General features: G+C 35.2%; 1 protein-coding gene across 2 annotated transcripts in view; it reads right to left on the minus strand.

Annotated features, from left to right (window-relative positions):
• The window catches only part of LOC147026258 (uncharacterized), a 90369-nt gene that overhangs the window by 53129 nt on the left and 12004 nt on the right, over positions 1-25236 (minus strand). For both annotated transcript variants that reach the window (XR_015058253.1, XM_085881499.1), the window contains exons 2-3: positions 22466-22654; positions 22269-22345 (exon numbers count right to left, since the gene is read on the minus strand). The gene's annotated coding sequence lies outside the window, so the exon portion shown is untranslated. The remainder of the gene's footprint in view (positions 1-22268; positions 22346-22465; positions 22655-25236) is intronic.

The raw sequence follows: 25236 nt of genomic DNA on the forward strand, positions 1-25236 counted from the left end.
TAGACGTATGTGTAATCAGCGTGCAACTCATGTTCAAAGAGTACGTAATTAAAGACAAATTGTGACAGGCATACATAAACTGAGCTTTATATGGATAAAGATGTTCTAATACTGATTTACAAGTGTTGTCGTGCAAACTTTATCAACGTGCTCACATTGTATTGGTACTGTACATTCTTTATAGACATATATACATATATATATATATATATATATATATATATATATATACATTTATATACAGTATACTATTTTGTATTTTAGAGAAATATGTGTGTGTTGTTGCTGTCGATTGGTCCCACGACTGCCCTGCATGACGGCTGATAATATTTGTCAGTTAAAAGCTCGATGTTGTGGTATTTGTGAATAAGCATTATGAAATGCCTGTAAATGAACGAGAAATTGACGGTTACATGTTATAAGTTTGGTACAGTACATCGGTAAATTGTATGATAAACTGCTTGATGTAATGAGCTAGATTTCAAAATTTTGACTTAATGGTGCAGTAGTGACCAGACACTTTATTTCCTGCATGTGTTTCGGCAGCCAATGCCATATCGCGTCCTTGTCCAGCAGTCTCCTCAACGGCTCACAAACCTCAGAGAGGTGTAGCATGAATTTGGCGAGGGAGGTCACAAAGCCGAATAAACATTGGACCACCTTCACGTCTGTTGGCTGTGAACTTTCCAGGATGACCATCGCCCTTTCGGCATCAGCTTTCAGGCTATTTGTAGAGAGTAAGTGTTGATGGAAATGGACCTTTGTCACTTTGAACTGCAGCTTCTTCAGGCCAGGTCTTGGTGTAACCTGCCTGCAGCAGTCCATCAGTGCCAATAACTTTGCATCATGGTTGTGATCTGCTTCGTCATCAGTGTCCCCGCAGCCAACAATGAGTAGTCATCTACAATACGCTCTACTCGAATGAGCACAGCCAATAGCTCATGCTGCTTGCGTTTGAAACTTCTGGTGTTATGAAGACTCCAAAAGGTAGTTTGAGCCACCGTTTCCTGCCCCAGGGGTCCAGAATGTTGTCATGTAGCGGCTATCCTTGCATTGCAGGAAGGCATTCACGAGTGTCGAGACATGTGCCTTTGGTAGTTTGTATAAGACATCTTCGAGTGTTGGCATGACGTCGTAAGATCGTCACAGTGCTTGGTTCAGAAACTTTGGGTCGATGCAAATCCTCATCTTCTTAGGCTTTTTCACCATCCTCAGCTTATAAATCAAAATGTAAACTGTTCAACCAACTTCCGACAGGCTGAACAATTCACATTTTGTATCCCATTGACAGGCCAGATCTGTATCCGGACCTGAACCAATTCTAATTGGCTTGTTCTTGTGACCTACTCAACTCATCCACCAAGTTTTGCTATAACACGTCCAAAACGACTTGAAATATCGTGCTCGATATCGTTTTTGACCTGATCTCTCAATTGTGAAGAATCACTTTAAAATACTTGTTTCCGGATCCGGTTCTTCACCAAAATCTAATCAATTTGTTCTTGTCACACACCCAACCCATCCAAATCTATGCATAACATTTTAAGATATCCTACTCACAAAAAGACAAACAAACATGGGTGAAAACATAAACTAGAGAGTTCATAAAATGCCTCACTCCACGCAGTCTTGAGAAACAAGTGCATAGGCGGGGTCTGCGAGTGGTAAATTTGATTCGCCGTGATGATGTAAAATGCCATAATATTTTGTCGAAGTACTACTAAATGAAAGGTTTTTGAAAGTGCTCAAAAGGTGATTGTATTCTGCAGTGTTCAAGTATATAATTTAATTGAAATAAAACAAAGAGCTGATACTCTATGTCCCCCATATTTTGAGTGGTATAAGGAATAGATCTGTGTAATATGAAAGCTTAATCTTGAACGGTTTTTGAAATATCACATACACAAGCCAAGTTGCCGAGATAGTTGCCATGGCAACATAATTCAGCCAATCACAGCCATGATATAATCAGGTTAAGAAAATGTCATGAGGAATACATATCTGCAAAATGAAAGCTAAATGTTAAACCGTTTTTGAAATATCGTGCACACAAAAGTACATGGATGGTCGGTCGGTCATGGACGGATGATCGGTCGGTCGGCTGGACAGAGCTCACTTTAATGTCCCCTGTCTCTGTCCTTGTCGAAGGGTTAGACAACAATAAAGATTTTAATGGCTGTCTCAACAAACTTTTTTGGAAGTTTACCACCATTTATGTCAAATGTCTTTTAAACCAACTTACTTAACATGTTACATTAGTTATTTTTGTCTGTTGTTTGTGTCCTTCATAACGTCATTAAAACATTAATTTTGTTTGATTTTAAATTTTGTTTACTAAAAAGGCAGACAGACTAAAAAAAAATTATCTCCCTCCTCTCTGAACATGTGTGATCGGGACAGATTCAAAGCCAAAGTAATGTTAAACTGCAGGTTCGTCTTCCAATTCATGTTCTGATTCATGTTCAAAATATAACATTCAATTGAAATTAAGTTGATCCAAAATCATAAACTGATGTTTGGAGACAGACAGGCAGATAGACAGAGTGGACCAATTGTTGAACCCTGCTTTTCACTTCACATGCATGAAGTGGGGGGAGAAGGGGTAAAACAATCCGATATCAAAATATACAAATGATCAAGTTTTCCAGTTTATCATTGTACGTATAATTTAAATCATTCTCTTTTGACACAGATTTGACATGCTCTTGCTTTGTGCTCGTTGTCAATAATGTAATTTCCTTCCATCACGAATGCGAGAAGAAAGTGCAACTTTGTAAGGTCACAGTCCTTCAGGCATTGTGATACGGTGATTGATGCCAAGATGCTTTCCTGGTAAGCTTGAGTGCCCTTCCTTCTGGGAAAGGTGATTGATCTTTGATATCAGAGACAAGCATCATTATCGACATGCATCCAATTATCCAAGCACAACCCCCCCAGCACACTCCACCCACGCTGAAAAAGATAGAAGTGTCTGAAAATTATGATGGGTCACTTGGTGTTCCACATTGCAGGGAGATATATACAACCAGACTCGGTTGTTTATTGTGTCCGTTCTGCATCTGGGAGGTCGGTAGTTCATCATACTAAAGACTGATAAAGAGGGTTTTTTTGGGGGGGTGCAAACAAACGCAAGGCACCGAATGCAATCACCAAAGTTCACGAGTGCGTGTTGCTTCCTTGCTTGATGCCCAGCATTTAAAAGGAGCGAGCATAGACAAACAGTGCTGGAAAGGCAATGGCAAACCACACAATTATAACCCTTGCCAGGAAACTGCTTAAACAGCACCGACACATTGTAAATATAGTACAACTCCCTCAAAATTTTGTGAAATCGTACCAAACTTCTGGGCTGAACCAACCTCTAATTGTCATCTACAATACACTCTACTCCCATGACCATGGCGGCAAGGTGTATGTCCTAAGGGTATTTTTTAGAAATTTTTTGAAAAACAAAAATATTTTTAACTTAAATCTTCAACTTCAATTGCTTATAAAAATGTATTATCATGAATATTATAAATTTATTTCCAAAATAAATGTTTGAATTCTGCTTGGTGTAAATCATGACAACACCGCAACTCACGTACTTATCCTCATTTTAAAAAGTCTGTCTCTATCGTGACGTGTGGTGAGGTGTTTTTAATACCATGTCGGTGAGGTGTATTTAATACCATGGCAATGAGGTGTTTTTCATAATGTGGCAGTGAAGTGTTTTTAATACCATGGTGGTGAGGTGTTTTTAATACCATGGCGATGAGGTGTTTTTAATAATGTGGCAGTGAAGTGTTTTTAATCATGCAGCAGTGAGGTGTTTTTAATAATGTGGCAATGAGGTGTTTTTAATACCATGGTGGTGAGGTGTTTTTAATAATGTGGCAGTAGTAGATGATAAATGTGGTTTCTGAGGCAGCCATTCAAATGAATGGGGAAAAAGAGAAAAACTTTCTGACTCAAGCCCCAAAAGCCCAAAATATGAGTGATTTTCTCGCCACCTATCCCCTTCCCTCCCATAACAAGCAAAGGAAAAATTGAGGCTATGAAAGATTGAGACTTACGGACTAAAGCACTTCTTCCCTTTCATATTTTCATTCCACTCAAAGAGCGAACCAACGAATATTTGTTCATGTTCTAGTTCAGGGAATAACTTAATTTTCTTATAACATTCATTTCCATCGAGTACATTCACAAATAATAACTTGGAACTTGGTTCTTAGTTTAAGTGTCTTTGTTGAGCAGAAATGAAATGATAAACTTCTCTTAATGCCCTTATTTGACCACCGATTGAGCCAAATATCATTTTGAGATTGTAGTAAATTGTTTTTCCCTTGTGAAATTGATAACCATCAAAGTTTTCAGTCCATTCAAGGATATTTATTTTTTTCTTTACATCCTCCACTTATTTGTGATTAAATTTATTCGCTTATTTGTTTTATTGGTTCATGAGCACCAGCCAGAGTGACCACTATATTGGTTATGTATGTGTGTCTGTCTGTCTGTCTGTCTGTCCCGAGCGTAGCTCCATGGGTTTTGATCCGATCCTGATAAAATTTGGGTGGGAGGTTTATATCATGATCAAGTTGTGTTTTCCTGAGAATGGGCGTGCTGCGCCCATTATGGGTGGAGCCACGCCCAAAAAACATGTTTTTAGGGGGCAGCCGATTTCAAGTTACATCTTCTCCGAGGGGGTTTGCCGAATCTGGCAGGAGTTTCGGTATTTGGTTAGCCCAAAGGCACATGCATAGCCCCACGGGGCTCGATTTTTCATTTTCATCCCAAGGTCAAGGTCACAAACTTAGAAAATGTCAAAAAAAATCAATAAATTGGGCATTGAGCTCCTAGGGTTTTCAACTGTTTCGAATGAAAGTAGGTATGCAAGTAGTGCTCTTCGAGTGCTACAACTTTCATCATTCACGTTTTTCCCGATTCCCGCCAGTTTGCCCATGGCATCCCCTCGAAGGTCAAAAAAATAAAAAAAGGTGAACCATGTACATGCCTCGTGAACCATCGCCATCTCCAGACATGTCTACTTTTACCCTGGTTATTTCTTCAATAAGACTTATTTGATATTTCTCACATTCTTTGTGTTTCCCATTTAAATACCAAGGCTGATTACATCTCCACGCTTTGGTTTGGTTATTGCTTGGTTCTGTCATTTATAAATCAGTAAAAAGATGGCGGTCGCCTGTTAAAATTCCCAACCCAATATCTTAACACTTATACTTATAACCAGAAGGGAGACTATTGATTCCATTCTCTAAAATATATATTTTATCATCAAAAGCTCCCAATGCTTTCTTATTTATCTCTTCTGTATATAATTGATGTTTATAACTGCTTATTGTATTCATTTTTCTGTACTCTTCCTTCTTTAAGGTTAAACAGTTGTAATAATGTTTAAAGTTTATTGTTTACTTGATTATATTTTTCTTTATTCCGTTTAGCTTTTTCTCACACCTTTCAATCTTATTATCATCAATATACGTGAAAGCATAAGACTTTGATCTCAATCCTATAAATTCACTCATGACCTTCCCACCCAATTCATCTTCAAACTTACCAATAACCTTTTTATTCTTTGATGAAAACAACACATCACCTGACTTATAATTACTTGTATCATATATATCAATATTATCAATCATATCCTCATATACATCACTTGTTTTAATTTATAATATAAAACTATCTGTATCCATATCGAACAATGACACGTTATCCTTATACATTGATTTTAAATTATTATAGTAATAGTCATACATTAACAACTTTGGCAGTCGAGAAGTGATGTTCCAATATAAATAGGTTTATCCACTTCAATACTCTCTTTTTTCAAATGAATAGCACAAAAGTTCTTTGAAAAACACCTCCGCTCGCTCAAAACTTGGTCTATTAATTAACTTTAAAGCCTGTTTCCAAGATGTAGCAAGCCTTATGTTTTGTTGATTCCTAACATTTTCCAGTCTTTCCAAATACAGCATTATTCATTAAATTATAAAAGTCCTTCTCAAAATCTGTTTTTGCTTCTGTTCTCCTTTTTGTATTAAAATCAATATACTTCTTTAACCAATGACTTTGTTTAAATTTCAAAATCCTATGAATTTCCTCACTCTCAACCCAGCAAATAAATATTGTCTCAAGTTCCTTTGATGCAAAACATAACTTTCTTTATCATTTAATGGAGTAAGTAGTTTTTCTGTTGATTTGCCTTTTATATTAAATGACTGTTGGTAATCACTTAACCATTCTTTTCTTGGACTTTATCAGGGGCATAAGGTAGGTCTTTATGTTTGTTATGAAGTTCATCTGGATATTTGAAATCAACCTCAAAATAATATCCAACTTCAGCTTCATCCAATTATTTTTGAGAGGAGATTACAATGTCTTGTAAAACTTTTTCATAATGTTTTTCATTAACGCATTTAAGTTTTCCATAAGGTAAAGATTGAGACCTAGCCCACCCACACAAATTGTTAGCATCATAATACATTGGGTAAGAGTTGTCCGCATTCTTATTATAATCAGGAAGATATTTGTTATTTGCTTTAACATATCTCTTGGAACATACTTGAGATATTCCTCCTCTTTTGGCCTTCTCTATCATTAAAAGCATATCTATATCACTGATTAATTCCAAATTTTGTTTTGTCATTTTCAACATAGAACTCCAAGCCAAACCCAGGGCTGTGTAATAGTGAACAGGGTCTAATCCATTAGAATATTTATTATGACAGACTGTTCTAAAAGTTTCAAACAGATTAGCAAATAACAATACATCAGTTTTAAGATACAAATCATGATATTCTCCAAGATTCTTTATATTAAATTTCTCCCAAACCTTTTGAGCTTGTGTATAATTTCCATTGGAAATATGAGTTTAATTCAACTTGCTATACAAACTTTCCCTTGAAGGAAGTTGTATTTCTTTAAACTTCTCAAATGAATCCATGTAGTCATACGGATATATTCCCTTTTGTGATAAGAGATCAATCTCTTCTTGATTTGAGAAATATGATTTAAGATTGGGAAAGTTTTTAATATTTGATGCTAAGTTGGATCATGGACTTGCCATAAACTTGTATGCGTCACGAAATCTGATGTGGGTTATGGGGGATGTATGAATTGTTTTTGTGAATGAGATGTATTTTGATCTGTGTTAGGAATGGCAGAAATATCTCCAGATGACTTTTAAAGTTCATTTGTAAATAGATGTATGTCATACCCAGGTCGAAAAACCAGTTAAAACCAGTACACATTTTCAACTGGTCTCTATTGGTTCTAATTGGTCTTTAACTGGTACCAGTTAAATTCAGTCAGAATTCCAATTTCCCAGTTGAAAAAACCAGTAGCTCATATTTGTACCAGTTAAAGTCTTACTGGTTCCAGTTGATACCAGTTGCAATGTACTGGTCCCAGTTGATACCAGTTGCAATGTACTGGTCTCCCAGTTGATACCAGTTACAATGTACTGGTCCCAGTTGATACCAGTTAGTTAAATACAATTGTATTTCAACTGGTAATATATCACTCTATTCCAATTTCCATATTAAAACCAGTAAGAAACCAACTGGCTTTACTGGTACCAGTTGGCTACTGGTTTTCAACTGGTACCAGTTGACCAGTAAGCTACTGGTCTTTACTGTTTTTTTGACCTGGGTAGTGAGCATTGTTGTGAAGAAAGACAGGAATAAAGTTTGGAGGCTTGTCATTAAGATTACAACGGGAATGAGCTGGACCTCTATATTTTCCAGTACGATGACAATGATCCCCAACTTTGACCTCTCCCTCAATTTTCTCCTCACAAATATGACAGATACTGTTCTTTCTAAATTCCTTTTTCTCTCCCTTTGGTAATGACATTGGTTTATAGGTTTTAACCATTATTTCTCTTAGTCTTATACAGTCGTTTTCCAATCGTCTTACAAACTCCTCTGAGGAATCTCCTCCTCCATAAAGTTCTAACTTGTTGTATTCATCACCAACAGATGATTTGATATAATAACAGAAACCACAAGGAGTATGTTTTTGATATTTATTTGTGTATGATTTATTTGGATTTGGATAAACAGTATCTATCTTTTCAAGGATACTTTCAAAATCAGCATACATCACAAATGGATGTTTTATATATTTGTTAAAATCATTGAATGATATGTTTGAATCTGCTTTTGGTAAATTGATTACGGTTGAATTATGATTACTACAATATTTTGAATGTTGATTTAATTGTTCTTTTGTATGAAAGGAGTTGAGACATCTCTTACAAGGATACATTTTATATTTTCTCTTGTATAGTTGTGATTTGGTTAATCTTGATAAATTTTTGATGAAAGCATAATGTGATTTTTCCTTTGAAGTAAAGTACAGAAGGTCAATGTGTGTTTCAACCTTTTTTGTAGTTGTTTGAAATTTTTAAGATGTTAACTTTGTTTGTATCCGTTAATCCATATACATTTAGAGATAGATTATTCATTTTCTCAAATTTAGGAATATCTCTCAATGATATTGGAAACTTTAAATCTTTAACATTTAATGTATTCTCGAATTTCTTATAATGTTCAATCCTTTCAGGTTTCCATTGTGGAGGATGTAAGTGAGCAAGAACAGACCATAGAGAACATTTATTATCTTTGTTTTGAATATTAACAACCACTTTCTTAAGTTTTATCTCTTTTGGTAAATCAATATAAGAAGAAGCTTGAAGAGGATCTGATTTCAAGATGTGTATATCTATAAAGATTATTTTTGTAATAGCAAATCCACTACCTACTAGAGTGTTATCAACTTCTTGTTCTTGTCGCTGGAGTTCATCGTAAACATCACATCTTACAAAATCTTGAAATGATGAGATAAAGTGAGGGTTTGTTCTCATCAAGAGAGTAGCTTCATCACCTTCTTTTACCATATTCAATTTTACTCCCATATAAAACTGAAAAGTTTTCATTTCACTTAATGTGTTTTTAATTATAGCTTCAATACTTTGTTTCACGATATCAACAGCTTCAATGATGGAAGATGGTCCAGGGTCTTGAAAGTGAAACAATCTTATTTTTATATGTCCTTTAAATGCCCCATCAGTGTTTTAAATGGAGAATTTAGTGGCACCTTCCCTTTCTTCATTGTTCTTGTGTTTGCACGATTGAAGGTGTTTATTATAAACAAAAATTGAGAATATCATTATCACATCTATCACAATGTTTTGTTTCTTGGTCAAGTGGAGATATTTGTCTGAAAAGATTGAATGTGTGTTTGTTGGTTTGAAGGTGTTTTTTTATAACATTTATATTCATGATTACAAACCACAGTACGTTGAATTCACCATATTTATACAACAAAACTTTGCTTAAAATAAAATTTTCTTGATGAAAATTCTGTTTAATTTATAGGTCAATCTGTGCTTAAAACCATTTTATCCTCCAACTTTTTTCACTTAATAAATACAATGCATCAAGACACTAAAGTCAAGTTTCAATCAATCTCTTCATTTGTAAAATATACTGAGAAATATGTCGAAGATGTAAAATTGAATAAAGATGAATATAACAACTATTGGATATAAACAATTATGGTGAATAATATGAGTTCTTCAATTTCCTTCAGTGGAAAGGCTTTCAGTATAACTGGAAGAACATCAATTAAAGTAGCTCTAACAAAAGTTTCTCCTCTCCTTCTGGCAATATATTCAAAACTAGAAAAAGCAATGAAACAAGAAAAAGTATCAAAAAAGAAAAACCTTATGGATGAAGCTTTAGAAAGGAAAGATAAGACCATCTGTAATGTGCAAGGAGAAATTTGTATTTTTTTTCAATAACCCTAAAGATGTAAACCCTTATGAAATAAAGGATGTTATTATATCAGTTGAAATGACATTTCGTTCAATGGTAGTTAAGGATCATTTTTAAATTACCTTCAATATAAAAAAAATGTCAGTTGAATCTGTTAATGAAAAAATTATATAGATATAGATGGTCAGGTTTTTTTCTACAAATTAAATACGAGTCATTATTCAACTGAAGATTTTGAAGATTATGAGAGTGATGATAGTATCTCTGTTGGAACAGAAGACAGTTATGATACCGAGAGTTTGTGTTCAAACGATAGTTATGAAAGTAGTTTTATAGATGATTGTGAAAGCACCAATGAAAGTACCGAGGATGATACCAAAGATGAATTTTATTTGAAGTAAATTTTTACGTTATAAATATGAATAGTTGACTAGATTTTGAGCCTCTTGAATTTCCTGATTCTCCACATGACAAATTTGAGAATTGTCCTGCATGTGAAATACGGGGATTAAACACAGAGTCAAAAGCCTATAAACAATGTATGTTCTGTGATTATCTTCTAATTAATGATAATAAAAAGGAATATAATTCTTTGAGATTTACACCAAAAATGAATTACTTTACAAGATTGATTGGATAAATGAATGTAAAGTATGAGGGTGATAATACACCTTTTCTTACAAGAGAAAAGACAACAAATGGCGACCATGTTTCGTGGATTGATGATTTATATTATTAACGATTGTCATTTTCAGGGAAATATCAACACAAGATATTGTATAAATAAAATAATGGATGATCTTGAAATTAAAGCTGAACTTCGGATAAAACATGGAGTTTCCAAAGAAGCCAATAAAAAATTAAATAACCTGTTTTCCAAATATATAAATGAATGATTTTTTACCCATTTGGGAAAATAAGATCAAATTTAACCATAAAAATCTTCCAAATTCATGAAGATGTCTCATAGATCGTTCAAGCGGGTGTGGAAAAACCTGCTTACTTTTAAAGATGCTCCTGACTCCCAACTTTTTGGATTATGATAATTTAATAATTTTCACAAAGTCGAGTTTTCAACCTGAGTATCATCTACTCTTACAAGGTTTTAATGCTGGTCTTCAAAAAGAAGATATAATCAGTTTATTTAAACTTCAAAACAAACTAAATGATTACAACATTGAAGATATAATACAACTATTTTGTGAAACTCAGAGATATAAAAAGAAATCAAAGCCTATAACTTGTATTCTTAGTGAAAATATGGATGATATACCTTCTCCCCAAGATTTAGATAAATCAAAAAAGAACCTCGTTATCTTTGATGATTGTGTAAATGAGAGAAACGAAACGGTAATTGATAGCTACTACACAAGAGGGAGACATTCTTCTTGTAATTGTATTTATCTTAGTCAATCATTCTTTCAACTCCCTCGTTGCTCAATAAGAAACAATGCTAATACTTTTATTTTATTCAAGTTAAATTCAATAGATATAAACATTTTTTGGAGAGACAATTGTTCTGCATTATGTAGTAAAAAGAAATTTGTAGATTATATGAAGCACATGACTGAAAAATATCAATATATTTTTGTGAAACAAGATGAGATATTAAGGGATATATTTTTATTTTATAAACAATTAAATATATAAATGGCAACTATTATTATAAATCTTGTGGGTAAATCTGCTTCTGGAAAAAATTATCATAAACTGAGGTTCTTGAATAATACAAATGAGAATATTGTAAATTTGCTTAAAAAGCACCATGTAGTTCATATTGTATCAACAAAAACTCGAGCAATAAGACCTGGAGAAGTAGAAGGTGAAGATTATTACTATATTTCAGAAGAGGAACATATGCAATTGAGGAATGAAGGTCAAATATTTGAGGTTTCTCTTGGTACAACAAAATATTCACATTGTAAGAGTGAGTTAAAGAAACTAAAATCTGGTAGTCTTGGGATATTAGAAACTAATCCAGAAGGAATGAGACAAATTATTAAACATCTGAGTGGTAATGGAGTTAAGATTTTATCATTCGGGTTTGATGTTGATGAAGAAACGCAATGCAAACATATAAAAAGCAGAGATACAAGTATTAGTGGAGAAGAAATTACAACTCGTATTAATGTTAATGAAGAATTTGATGAAATATTTAAAGAAAAGGATTTATTTGAACACATCTACTTTAATGATGAAGAAAAGGAAAATTTCCCTTTTGACCTTTATAATTCAGTGAATGATATTTTCCAATCAATAAATGGATGCGAAAAAAGAGCAAGAAGATTTATGGAGCATCAAGAGTTGGTTTCAAAAGTTGTAAAAGAACAGGAAGACAAAAAGAAAAATGCAGGCAGAAACCAACGGGCGAAGAAGCATTTGAAAGAAAACAAGAGAAATTTTTTGAACCACTTTTAAAAACTTCCCAAGAAAAAATTATACATGCTTCCACAGTTCCCACAATCGAATATACTCCTAAAAAACTTCAAATGTTAAAAGATTTCACTCAAATGATGGAGAAAGAATTAGAGCATATAGGAGAATTAGAATACGATGATGGATTATTTCAACAACTGGAAGAGATTAATCAACCCCCTGATTATATTGTGAAGGCTCTTCAAAACAATGAATATTCAGCGGATTCAAAAAACCAAACAGGACTCATTCCAACAGAACAACCAGCAATATTTCATCTTGTTCAAGAAAAGGGATTGATATTTAATGATGAATTAAGGTTCTTGAGTTCTGCTCAACCCCCTGTTCAACTAATTCTGAGATTTCTTCTAACAAATTTCTTCTAACAAAAGATGGAAAACAAGGTTCAACTCTAAGGGATGATTCAAAGTATTTTGATAAACCATTGGATATGAAAAATAAGGATGATAGAGTATATATTGATTTGCTGGACTCTCTTAATTATAGGGTTAGTCTATCTGGTAAAAGTAGAAAGAATGAGAAGGAGAAACACATTATTCAGTCTTTAAGTAGGCTTGGTTCAGGTGTTAGTTTTCTTCCAAATGACCCATCACAATTAGTTAATAGACTGTTATTGCTGTGAGGTAGTAAGAAGGCTGGAAATAAGAATTTTTTTAATGAAGCATCAGCCAGTTTAGTTGATGAACTTTTAGACCAGTTGATGAACATGAAAATAATTAATAAATGTCAATACAAAGACATTATATCCCATATTAAATAACATGAGAAGCACAATCCTTAGTTTTAATTTCACAAGCAAACACACATCTTCATTTCCATACCCACGACAACTTGACGCAACAAAAGAATATGAGGTGTCTTTATTGTCCATGGAAACTTGTAATACCTTGTTTAATATCACCGAGAAAAATGACAAGTTTAGAGATAATTCGGGAAGTGGATACAAAACGATAACAGTTTCACCCGGAGCATGTGAGATTTCTCAAACATCTTCCGAAATTGCTCACCTTATGAAAGAACAGGGTGATGAACCAAAAATATTGTTATAAATATTCAAAAACATACTTCAAAATCAGCTATTAAACTTAAAAATAACTACAAGGTTGATTTCACAATTGATAATTAATTTCGAGAGTTATTGGGTTTCTCCTCAAAAAGATTGAAACTAATAGGGCGTTTTACAGTGATAATGTCATTCAAATATCCTTCAAATATCCTCAGGCATAAATTCGGTATTAATTCACTGTGACTTGATTGATAGCTCTTATAATGATGGAATAAGAACAAATACAATATTTTCATTCAGTGCATACTCAACCCCAATTGGTTATAAATTCAATAAGGAACCCAAAAAAAATGGTTTATCTACCTGTGTCAGGAAAAACCATATACAGAGCAAAGTTTAGGATAACCGACCAAGATAATCGCATGATTTCTTTCAATGGAGAAATTATATCCATCATAATTCACCGACGTGAAATTTTCCAATAAATAAATACGATGGATATTGTGAGGAAACACGAGTTGGGAAAATATAAAATAATTAAAGGGGATGGGATGTTCCTTTCCCCATACTACAAGGGTGAAGGTATGTATCTTGGAAGAGGATACTATAAACCTAAGAGACAAAGGGGTGTGGGACATCAATTTAGAAAAAAGGAGATGGGATAATTGATACTCTAATGGGTATAGGTTCAACTATTCTAAAACATAAAGACCTAATTGGTTCAACTGCTTCTGCTGTGGGAAATGTAGCAGGTGTTATAAAGAGTATAAAAGATGCCCAAAAGGGATCTCATAAATTACAAGCAATAAAAGAAATTAAGAAAGGCAAAACTCAGTTGTCTCGCCAAGAACGCCAGAAAATAATACAAGCCGGTAGGCGACGAGGGATCCGCTAGGATCGAAGCGCTGGATACGATGCTTTTCATTCTGGCCGATCCACCGATGAAGATTCATTGCCAAGATGTATTGGTTCACATACAATTGTTCCTCTGCCTGGCAAGATTTTTCCTATTGCATATTTTGCCAACTGGCACTCTTCATAAAACATGATGGTAAATAGACACCCTATTTTTGAAGGACTATCATTTGAAAAATAATCGGTTTGCTGGTTTGTGCTGTGGAGCCTCGCGTTGCAGACACACACACACACACACACACACACACACACACACACACACACACACACACGGAAAACCCAATAAATTTCTCTCAAGGCTCTAGTTTGACTAAACCTCCTGAGCCACACAATATTTTTCATAAGCCACGCCCACTTTCCATAAGCCACGCCCCCCTTTTATACGCCACTCCCACTTTAAATAAATAATTGGAGGTGGTGTGTGGGTCGTGGAATCGTTTTCGGTAAATAAATAAATAATTGAAGGTGGTGTGTGGATCGTGGAATCGTTTACGGAAAAATAAATAAATAATTGGAGGCGGAGTGTGGGTCGTGGAATTGTTTACGGTAAATAAATAAATAATTAAAGGTGGTGTGTGGATCGTGGATTTGTTTACGGTAAATAAATAGCTAATTTGAGGTAGTGTGGGGGTCGTGGAATTGTTTACGGTAAATAAATAAATAATTAAAGGTGGTGTGTGGGTCGTGGAATCGCTTACGGTAAATAAATAAATAAATAAATAAGGTGGTGTGTGGGTGGGGAATCGTTTTCGTTAAATAAATAAGTAATTAAAGGCGGTGTGTGGGTCGTGGAATCGTTTACGGTAAATAAATAAATAAATAAGGTGGTGTGTGTGTGGGGAATCGTTTTCGGAAATAAATAAATAACTAAAGGTGGTGTGTGGGTCGTGGAATCGTTTACGGTAAATAAATAAATAAATAAGGTGGTGTGTAGGTCGTGGAATCGTTTACGGTAAATAAATCAATATTAAGGTGATGTGTGTGTGTGTGTGGGGAATCGTTTTCGGTAAATAAATAAATAATTGGAAGTGGTGTGTCAGGAGGAGAATCCGAAATGTAAAATAAATAAATAATTGGAGGTGGTGTGTGGGTGATGGAATCGTTTCGGGAAAATAAATAATTGGAGGTGATGTGTGGATCGTGGAATCGTTTTCCGTAAATAAATAAAAAAGTGGAGGTGGTGTGTGGGTGGGGAATCGTTTTCGGTAAATAAATAAATAATTAAGGGTGGTGTGTGGGTCGTGGAATCATTTTCGGTAAATAAATAAATAATTGGAGGTGGTGTGTGGATGGGGAATCGTTTTTGGTAAATAAATAAATAATTGGAGGTGGTGTGTGGGTGGGGAATCGTTTTCGGTAAATAAATAAATAATTAAGGGTGGTGTGTGGGTCGTGGAATCGTTTTCGGTAAATAAATAAATAATTGGAGGTGGTGTGTGGATGGGGAATCGTTTTTGGTAAATAAATAAATAATTGGAGGTGGTGTGTGGGTGGGAATCGTTTTCGGTAAATAAATAATCGGTGTGCCGGTTTGTACTGTGGAGCCTCGCATTGCAGACACACACACACACACAAACACACACACACACACACACACACACACACACACACACGGAAAACCTGATAAACTTCTCTCAATGCTCTTGTTTGACTACACCTCCTGAGCCACACAATATTTTTTATAAGCCACGCCCACTTTCCATAAGCCACACCCACTTTCCTACACCACGCCCACTTCCATATGCCACTCCCACTTTCCTACGCCACGCTCACTTTCCTACACCACTCCCACTTTTCATCAACCACATCCACTTTCCCTAAGCTCCACCCACTTTCCTAAGCCCCTCATAAAAAATGACGGTGAATAGACACCCGATTTTTGAAGGACTACCATTTGAAAAATAAAACCTCAATCAAAAATCGGCTCAAGTCAAATTTTCTAAATATCTCAAAGTGTTTAATTCCGAAGTCTCGCTTCTCTACATTCAAAGGTGAAGGACAAGTATTGAAAATACTGTACGCGGTTTTTTTGGCCGCTGCACAGCAACGGGTGGTTGCTCGGCAACGAAATTCAAACGTGCACATTCCCAACAAGTACTACACATCTTGGCAAAGTTTCATCGAAATCGGTTCTCTGGTTTGTGCTGTAGAGCCTCGCGTTGCAGACACACACACACACACACACACACACACACACACACACACACACACACACACACACACACAGATAGACAGACGGAAAACCTGACAATAAGGGATATCTAGCATATATAGCGAATCCAATAAATACTTGGGTCAGGGTTTCAAAAGTTTTAATATCTTTTTTCCTAAATAAATACAAGTGTGGAAACAATTGATAGTACCATTGTCATCTAAAACTCTACTAAAAAACAAAACTACTTCAAGGTAAATGCAATACCTGCAACAGACTGGAATGCAAATGGAACAAAAAGTTTTGAAATAAATAATCAACAAACTTATTTGAATCTAGCCAAAAGTTTCTTGTGTAAATTTACATTCACTCAGGCTGCGAATAACATAAACGCTACACTCGTAAATGATTTTTTTCAGGAAAATGTTTGATAGTGTTCGTTTGTACATTGGAACACAAGAAGTTGAAGCGGTTGATTATGTCTCTGCTCGATCTGAAATGAAGAAATTTACACTATATTCATTTAGTCATGGAATGGGAAAGGGAGCTGTCGAAGCTTTTATTCCTGATATAGCAATGGGAACAAACACAGACCCTGGGTATAGTCAAAGGAAAGGAATGTATAATGATGATACAAAAACAGGAAATAGTTTTACTGTGGCAGTTCCTCTTAAATGTATATTTGGATTTTGCGATCATGATAAAGTTCTGTATGGTCTTAAAATTAGATTTCAACTGCAAAGGAATGATAATGAAAATAGATTGCTTTTTGGTGTGGCTAATGCTTTTGCTGATCAGAATAAATTTCTAATTGATGAAATTTGTTCGTATATTAGTGAATGACCTCCTAATCATAAAACAGACGAGATGTTGAATAGAACATTTAACTCAAAGAAACCACTCAATGTATCATAACTTAAAAGAAGATGCCAACACGTTAAACTGAACCAAACCACTGACACGTGGAATTTGTGTGTTCTGGAAGGAAAGCCACGATATCTGTGGCTCATTTAAAAAAAAAAACAGATGGTGATACTGCTGGTGATAAGAATAATGCATTGAGTGATAATGCTAAGGTGATACAACTTCGTGTTTCTCGAGATAGAACGTTCTATCCATGAGATAGATTGGAAATTAATTGGGTAAAAATGATTATGCTGAAGCATACAAGTCTTGCCAAAAGGTGTGTGAAAGCAATGGAAATAAAGAACCCATTTTGGATATGACAACATTTAAAAGTCTGGAAACAATCAATGCGATTGACCTGAGTGCTCAAAAGGAAACTATAAAGTCTAATCGAGTGGATACTTCCCTATACATTGAAAGAGGAGAGAGTGAAGACGTTGATACATATTGTTTGCTTTTGGAAGAAACAGAATTACAGATTAATACAGATAATGGTGTTCTGATTAGTCTCACATAATTTTTTTGATAAATAAATGAGTCATAAAGTGCCAATTGGGGTATATGTTAATCAAATCAATCTTCATAAACTATCATCTTGTATTCAAAATCAAAAGCCTTGTATGATTAACGTTAATACAATTCAGAGAAAAGGAGCAATAAGAATTGATGTTTTGCTCACAAGAGAACAGGTGTAAATCTTGAACGATACTGGCTCACTTAAAATTAAAATGTCAAAACCAATGTTGAAGAAATATTCAATAAGACAGATGAGTGGAGGATTTCTCCCATTTATAATTCCTTTATTTGCTAGTTTAAGTGCGTCTGGAGCATTGACGGGTGGTATTTCAGCAGCGGTGAAAACTGCCAAAGAAAGGAAGGCTCAACTCCGGGCTCAAAAATAATTGGAAAGACATAACAAAGAGTTGGAGAAACAAATTAGAGGAAGTGGTGTAATTGTAGATTTTGCTGAAAAACTTGAAAGTCTGCCTGACAAAGCGAGATTGTTAGTTGGAAATATACTTTCTTCTATCACACAAGCAGGTGTAAAATTAACTAAAAGGGGTCATGGATTATATCTTTCTAATAAATAAATGAGCATTGTTGAGTGGTTTAAATAATTTGGAAAGAATACATCAAATTTAAAACTTATCAAATATTGTAAGAAATTAAAAATTCATAATATGGTTATTTGTATGAGAGTGAATTAACAAACGTGTCTAAACATACAAGAATATTATTATGAACTTAGAAGATAATAATGGGAACGGTTCTCATTGGGTTTGTATTTTTAATAGTCAAGACAAATATTATTTTGATGGTTATGGTCTTCCGCCACCTGTTGAAGTAATAAAATTCTTACAGAATGGTGTTTATCAAACATTTCAAGTCCAATAATTAAATTCCAAGTGTTGTGGTCAATTACACCTAGATGTGTTATTTCAACTCAACAAAAATAATTTTTTTAATGACTATTTTTAATCTAATATAAATAACAGGTTGGAAAAGATGGTTCTATCTTTGGTGTATCCCAAGAACTGGATATTGATTTATCAAATTATTACACAAAGGCACAGGCTAAATGACAAAAATATAGTATAGCAAAAAATATTAATATGAAAAATGCTTATCAATTAATATATTATCCAATCCCGACTGACGCGAATGACTTGGTGAGATTAAGTGATTTATCACAATATAACATATCCTTAAATAAAACGGCTATGTATTCCAAAGATACAGAAGTATTGATTTTATCTCCGGGTCATACAGAATTCACAATTCCAATTAAAATACAATTTTATAAAGAAGGGCGTATTGTTTGTATGAGAATAGAACAATGGGGATATAATATGAATGATTTTGGGTATAATTGGTCATTTAAAATTAACCTAGAAGACCTGGAACAATTAAATCAGTCTCGTAAGGAAGAATATTATCCACTTGGTGCTAAGAAAGAGTTTTGTGAAATCACATTGAAGCAAAAAACAAATAAAAGAATTTAAGGATAAAATCAATAATGGTTTTGCCATAGTTTATATCATGAAAACACAAAGAACAGGATTATATATAATAAGTAAGGGAATACAAACTGATTTAACTATGAGAAGATGGGGAGGTATTTCCTGTCATTATATTAATCTATCATATATTTCTGATACATAAATGACAGCAAGAAGGCTTCAAGAAAATTATCATTTCTGTGTCCAAGCATACTTTCAAGAAAAGGGTAATCGCTATTCTAATAAATATGTTCTACAACATAAGAATGAGGTATTTTCAATAAAACATTGGCTTTATACTGATGTTAATAAACTAACAACTTTGGATTGAACTAAAATGTTAAATAATTAAATAATTTTAAAGTTAAGTAAATGCAAGGCTCTTTTATAAAATCAGAAGAAATTTTATTGGTTTAGTGTTGTAAAAAAAAATTATTTTGGATGCAGGAATATCAAGTAATCCAGATGAATATATGTGTGATATTCTATGGGGTGAAAGTGGTTCAAGGATCGTAAGGGATGAGGAAGGAGTTGAAGAAACTGAGAAGAGAGAGGAGGAGAGGGAGAAGAGAGAGAAGGAGGAGAGGGAGAAGATAGAGGAGGAGGAGAGGGAGAAGAGAGAGGAGGAGATGGAGGGAGGAAAGAGAGAGAATAAATAAATATAAAAATATGGAAACCAGTGAGATTATAAAAAGTTCAAAGGTATTACAGAAAATAAATAAATCTCAACGCACCGAGGAGGAAAACAAAGAATTGGCAAGTCTATTTGAAATATATGCATCAAGACTATTAACATCGGTTTCAGGGAGAAGATTTAAATGAGAAAGTGGAGATAAAGAAGAGAAAGAAGGAAAAGATTATATTATTGACGATGTTGGTGTAATTGACATTGATTAAAGTTTTAATTTTTTTTTTTCCTTTCATAAATGGAGGAGAGTGAAGACATTTCTAAGAATTCTTTATGTTTTAAAAATGAAGATTCAAATATGCATGTTGGAAACTAAAAAGGCTTTCGCACTCTGTCGGAATTTTTCACATAAATAAATGAGTTATTGTCTAAAATGTAAAAAGAAAACCAAGAGTAAAAATATCTCATATTTTAAAAGTAAAAATAATAGGGTTACACAAAAAGGTACATGTTTGGTGTGTGGCTCAAAAAAGAGTGAATTCATCACCAAATACAAACGAGGGGGAGATATACAAAAGTTTTTATCAAGAAGTAAATTTACAACAACTGGAATACCAGGGGAATTACATCTACCAGAGTATTGTTTCTGTGGTCCAGGAACAAACTTTAATAAAAGATTAGATGAGGCTGACAATCCTAAACCGTGGAGCAAACCTATCAATAGGGTTGATGAAGTGTGCATGAGGCAAGATATTGATTATGGAAATAGCACAACGTTGGAAGAAAATCATGAAGTCGATAGAGAAATGTTGTATAATTTGTCTCTGATACAAAATCCAACCTTGAGAGAAAAAGTTGATAGGTATATCGTGAAGAAGATAATCAGTGCTAAATTGAAACTTGAGCTTGGAAATGCAAAAAACTTATAGGTTCTAATGATGTCATTAAGATTGAAGAGCAATTAGTTGATGAATTACATAAACCAATAATCACAAAGTTTCAGAGAAGGATGGTTTATTCCAAGGAAGTCGATTATATCTGGTCCGCTGATTTGATTGAACTCAATTAAGATAAGGGGTAATAATATGCTTTAACCGCTATTGATTTGAGGATAGATATGCATTGGTTGTCCCTTTGAAAAACAAAACAGGAAATTTTTGGCAAGCCTATTTGAAATGTATGCATCAAGACTATTAACAGCGGTTTAAAGACTATTAAAAAATACTCTTATGTTAGCTTTCCAACACATATTCAATAAAAGCAAGAGCAAACCTCAAAAATTGTGGACTGATGAGGGTACAGAGTTCGACAACAAAACATTTATGAATTTTCTTAAAAATAACATTACATTATACAGCACCTTTAATTTAGGAAAAACGGTTGTTATTGAGCATTTTAATCGCACTTTAAAAGAGACTATATAAAAAATTCACTCAACTCGGTTCTCAACAATAGTTATCTTTAATTCAGGACATTGTACATAAGTACAACGACACAATTCATACCTCAACGAGAACTAAGCCATCAGAAACATTTACAAAATTAAAATATGAAAAAGAGATCTAAGTTCAAAGTTGGTGATATAGTAAGAATATACAGGTGGAAATCTCATTTTGAAAAAGGTTATACCAAGCGATGGACAAATGAACTTTTTTAAATTGTTGATGTCATCGGTACAGTTCCTTGGACTTACAAATTATGTGATTTAAAGGGGGAAGAGATTTTTTGGTTCATTTTATTCACAGGAATTACAAAAGACAAAGATGAATTGAAAAAAAAATGTTTGACTCCACCCCATTTTTAAACTCCGCCCCTTTTTGACTCCACCCACACCAGCCCCACCCATAAAAACTACATCCACACAATCTCCACCCACACAAGCCACATCCACACAAGCCACACTCAAAAGCCACATCCACACAAGCCCCACCCACATAAGCCACATCCACATAATTAGTGATTAATTTATTAGTTCCCAGTCCCACTCACATGTTTATTTAATTTAAAAAAATTGCTCCACCCACACAAGCTACACCCACACAAGCCCCACCCACCCACACAAGCCCCACCCCCCTGTGCACCCCCACCTTTGACCCACCACCCCCCTCACACCACTCCCACCCTTCCCCACACACACACACAGGGAGGGGAGAGGGATGAGGGGGGTGGTGGGTCGTTGGGGGAGAGCACCTACCCCCCTCCCCTTTCACATCTCCATTATTCTTTTCTTCTAATTCAAAATCAGATAATTATAGGGAAAGCATTTATAATTAAACAAAAGTAATAACATTGAACAAAATCTTCTTTTGCAGCAGTCTGATGGTTTGTTTTGGTTTTGAAACTCGATCAACATATTTTGTTCAAAACAAAGAGTGAAGAACAATTCGGGTATATAAAGATGATTATGTTATAATATTAATAAAATAATAAATATAACATTTACCTCCAGAAGATAGTGTCATGTCAGATTCCTCCAGAAGATCAAGTTGTGCGTTTGATTCATCCAGACAGGTGTTTAAACTGAAAAAATAATAATAATGAGTCAAAGACACACACGCACACGCACACGGAGGCAGAGATAAAGACAGAGGGAGAGAAACAAAGATATAGACACACAGAGAAACAGGGATAATTTCTCACCTTTGACTCGACTCATTCAAGGTTAGAGGACGTGAGAGAATTTTTTTCCAGCCAACAAAAATGTCATTCAATTCTCTTCTGAACGATCGAATGTCTTCAAGGAGGTCATTCATTTTTAGCTACTCATCATGTAATTCAAACGCCTCCTGTTCTTGATCAGTTATCAACGATGCTCTTATTGGAGACAACCTGTTAGAAAAAGACCAAATAATTATTGTTTTTTTTCGTGATTTTATTCTGTATAAATCAACATATAATGAATTTTGTTAAGGATCTCACCTTTCATCTTGTAAAAACGATTGATCCGCAAGGTCGGAGGAATTATCTGCACAATCCATTCTCTAAACAAAACATACGAAGGAGCAATAAATACGAAGCCCGAGCATACAAAGCAATAAATAGCCTCCTGTTGACGACGTCATGGGAGATTACACAACAATGGGTTTTTCAGGGTGTGTCCCACATAGGAAATTACTTCGGAATTTTTTCGCTTGGTTCGGGCGAGGCAGCTCGGCTGACTTGTCTGACTCATTTTGACAAGAAAATGAAACAGCTTGCTTTGAATGATTTTGAGAAAACTTACGTTTAAAAGCTGTTTTTGCTTGCTTTTAGCTAAACTTTGTTCTGTTAGTGTTCTGATGATTTAAGATATAACCGTGAGAGACATGGGCACAGAATACTTCCTCATTTTCACAACACAACTGTGCTCTTAAAGGCACTTCCCCATTTTACAGAACTGAAGGAGGGATAGTGAACTTCCCTTTCTTTCGTGCTTGAAGAGATAAAGTGAATATACTCGATGGAAATGAATGTTATAAGAAAATGAAGTTATTCCCCAAAAGTAAAACACGAACAAATATTCTTTGGTTCGCTCTTTGAGTGGAATAAAAATACGAAAGGGAAGAAATGCTTTAATCAGTAAGTCTCAATCTTTCATAATCTCAATTTTACATTTGCTTGTATGGTAGGGAAGGGGATAGGTGGGGAGAAAATTGGTCTCATATTTTGAGCTTTTGGGGCTTGGGTCAGAAACTTTTTCCCTTTTTCCCCATTCATTTGAATGGGTGTCCCAGAAACCACATTTATCATCTACTGGCAGTGTGAAGTGTTTTTAATAACGTGGCAGTGAGGTGCTTTTAATACCATGTCGGTGAGGTGTTTTTAATAATGTGGCAATGAGGTGCTTTTCATAATTGGTTCACGAGTCAGTAAGTGACCACTATATTCGTTATGTGTGTGTGTGTGTCTGTCTGTCTGTCTGTCTGTCTGTAAGTCTGTCTGTCTGTCTGTCTGTCTGTCTGTCTGTCTGGGCCAAGCATAGCTCCGTGGGTTTTGATCCGACCCTGATAAAATTAGGGTGTGAGGTTTATATCATGATCTAGTTGTGTTTTCCTGAGAATGGGCGTGCTGCGCCTATTATGGGCGGAGCCATGCCCAAAAAACGTGTTTTTAGGGGGTAGCTGATTTCAAGTTACATCTTCTCCGAGGGGGTTTGTCGAATCTGGAAGGAGTTTCGGTATTTGGTTAGCCCAATGGCACCTGCATAGCCCCACGGAGCTCGATTTTTCATTTTCATCCCAAGGTCAAGGTCACAAGGTCACAAACTTAGAAAATGTCAAAAAAAATCAATAAATTGGGCATCGAGCTCCTAGGGTTTTCAACTGTTTCGAATGAAAGTTGGTATGCAAGTAGTGCTCTTCGAGTACTACAACTTTCATCATTTATGTTTTTCCCGATTCCCGCCAGTTTGCCCGTGGCGTCCCCTCGGAGGTCAAAAAATAAAAAGGCGATCCGTGTACATTGCTCGTGAACCATCGCTGTCTCCAGACTTGTGTATATATATACACAAGTCTGGAGACGGCGATGGTTCACGAGTAATGTACACAGTTCACCTTTTTTCTTTTTTTTACCTTCGAGGGTACACCATGGGCAAACTGGCAGGAATCGGGAAAAATGTAAATGATGAAAGTTGTCGTACTCGAAGAGCACTACTTGCATACCAACTTTCATTTTCGAAACAGTTGAAAACCCTAGGCGCTCGATGCCCAATTTATTGATTTTTTTTTGACATTTTCTAAATTCGTGACTTTGTGACCTTGACCTTGGGACGAAAATGAAAAATCGAGCTCCTTGTGGCTATGCAGGTGCCATTGGGCTAACCAAATCCCAAAACCCGAGCCAGATTCGACAAACCCCCTCGGAGAAGATGTAACTTGAAACCGGATACCCCCTAAAAACACATTTTTTTGGGCGTGGCTTCGCCCATATTGGGCGCAGCACGCCCATTCTACGGAAAACACAACTATATCATGAGACAAACCTCACACCCTAATTTTATCAAGATCGGATCAAAACCTACAGAGCTATGCTCGGGCCAGACAAACAGACACACACCCATAACGAATATAGTGGTCACTTACTGACTCGTGAACCAATAGTTACAGATCTGGGGTTCAAGTTTGAAAATGAGGGGAAGCACTCGGATTCCTCCCCATCACCCATCCTGAGGCTGCCAAGCACAGATTACCTCGCGTGTCGGCGGGTTGTTAAGCAACCACAAACACCGATTGGTACTGCTGACCTTGGCAGGGTTACACTACTCCGCACGATACTGTTTGTAGTGGATTGGCCATCCCAAACAAGTCTCGTGCCCTCGATGCGTACTTGCGTTTACTTACCATATTAGGTGCAGCTGAGTGAAGCTGTCAAGTATGCACTGGCTAATAAGAGCAAATTAGTGGGGCAGAACTTCCTGGATAACCTGTGTGCGG

Source organism: Eptatretus burgeri, chromosome 5 (assembly GCF_056783735.1).
Source record: "Eptatretus burgeri isolate ZD-2024b chromosome 5, Ebu_testis_v1, whole genome shotgun sequence".
Taxonomy (NCBI): Eukaryota; Metazoa; Chordata; class Myxini; order Myxiniformes; family Myxinidae; genus Eptatretus; species Eptatretus burgeri.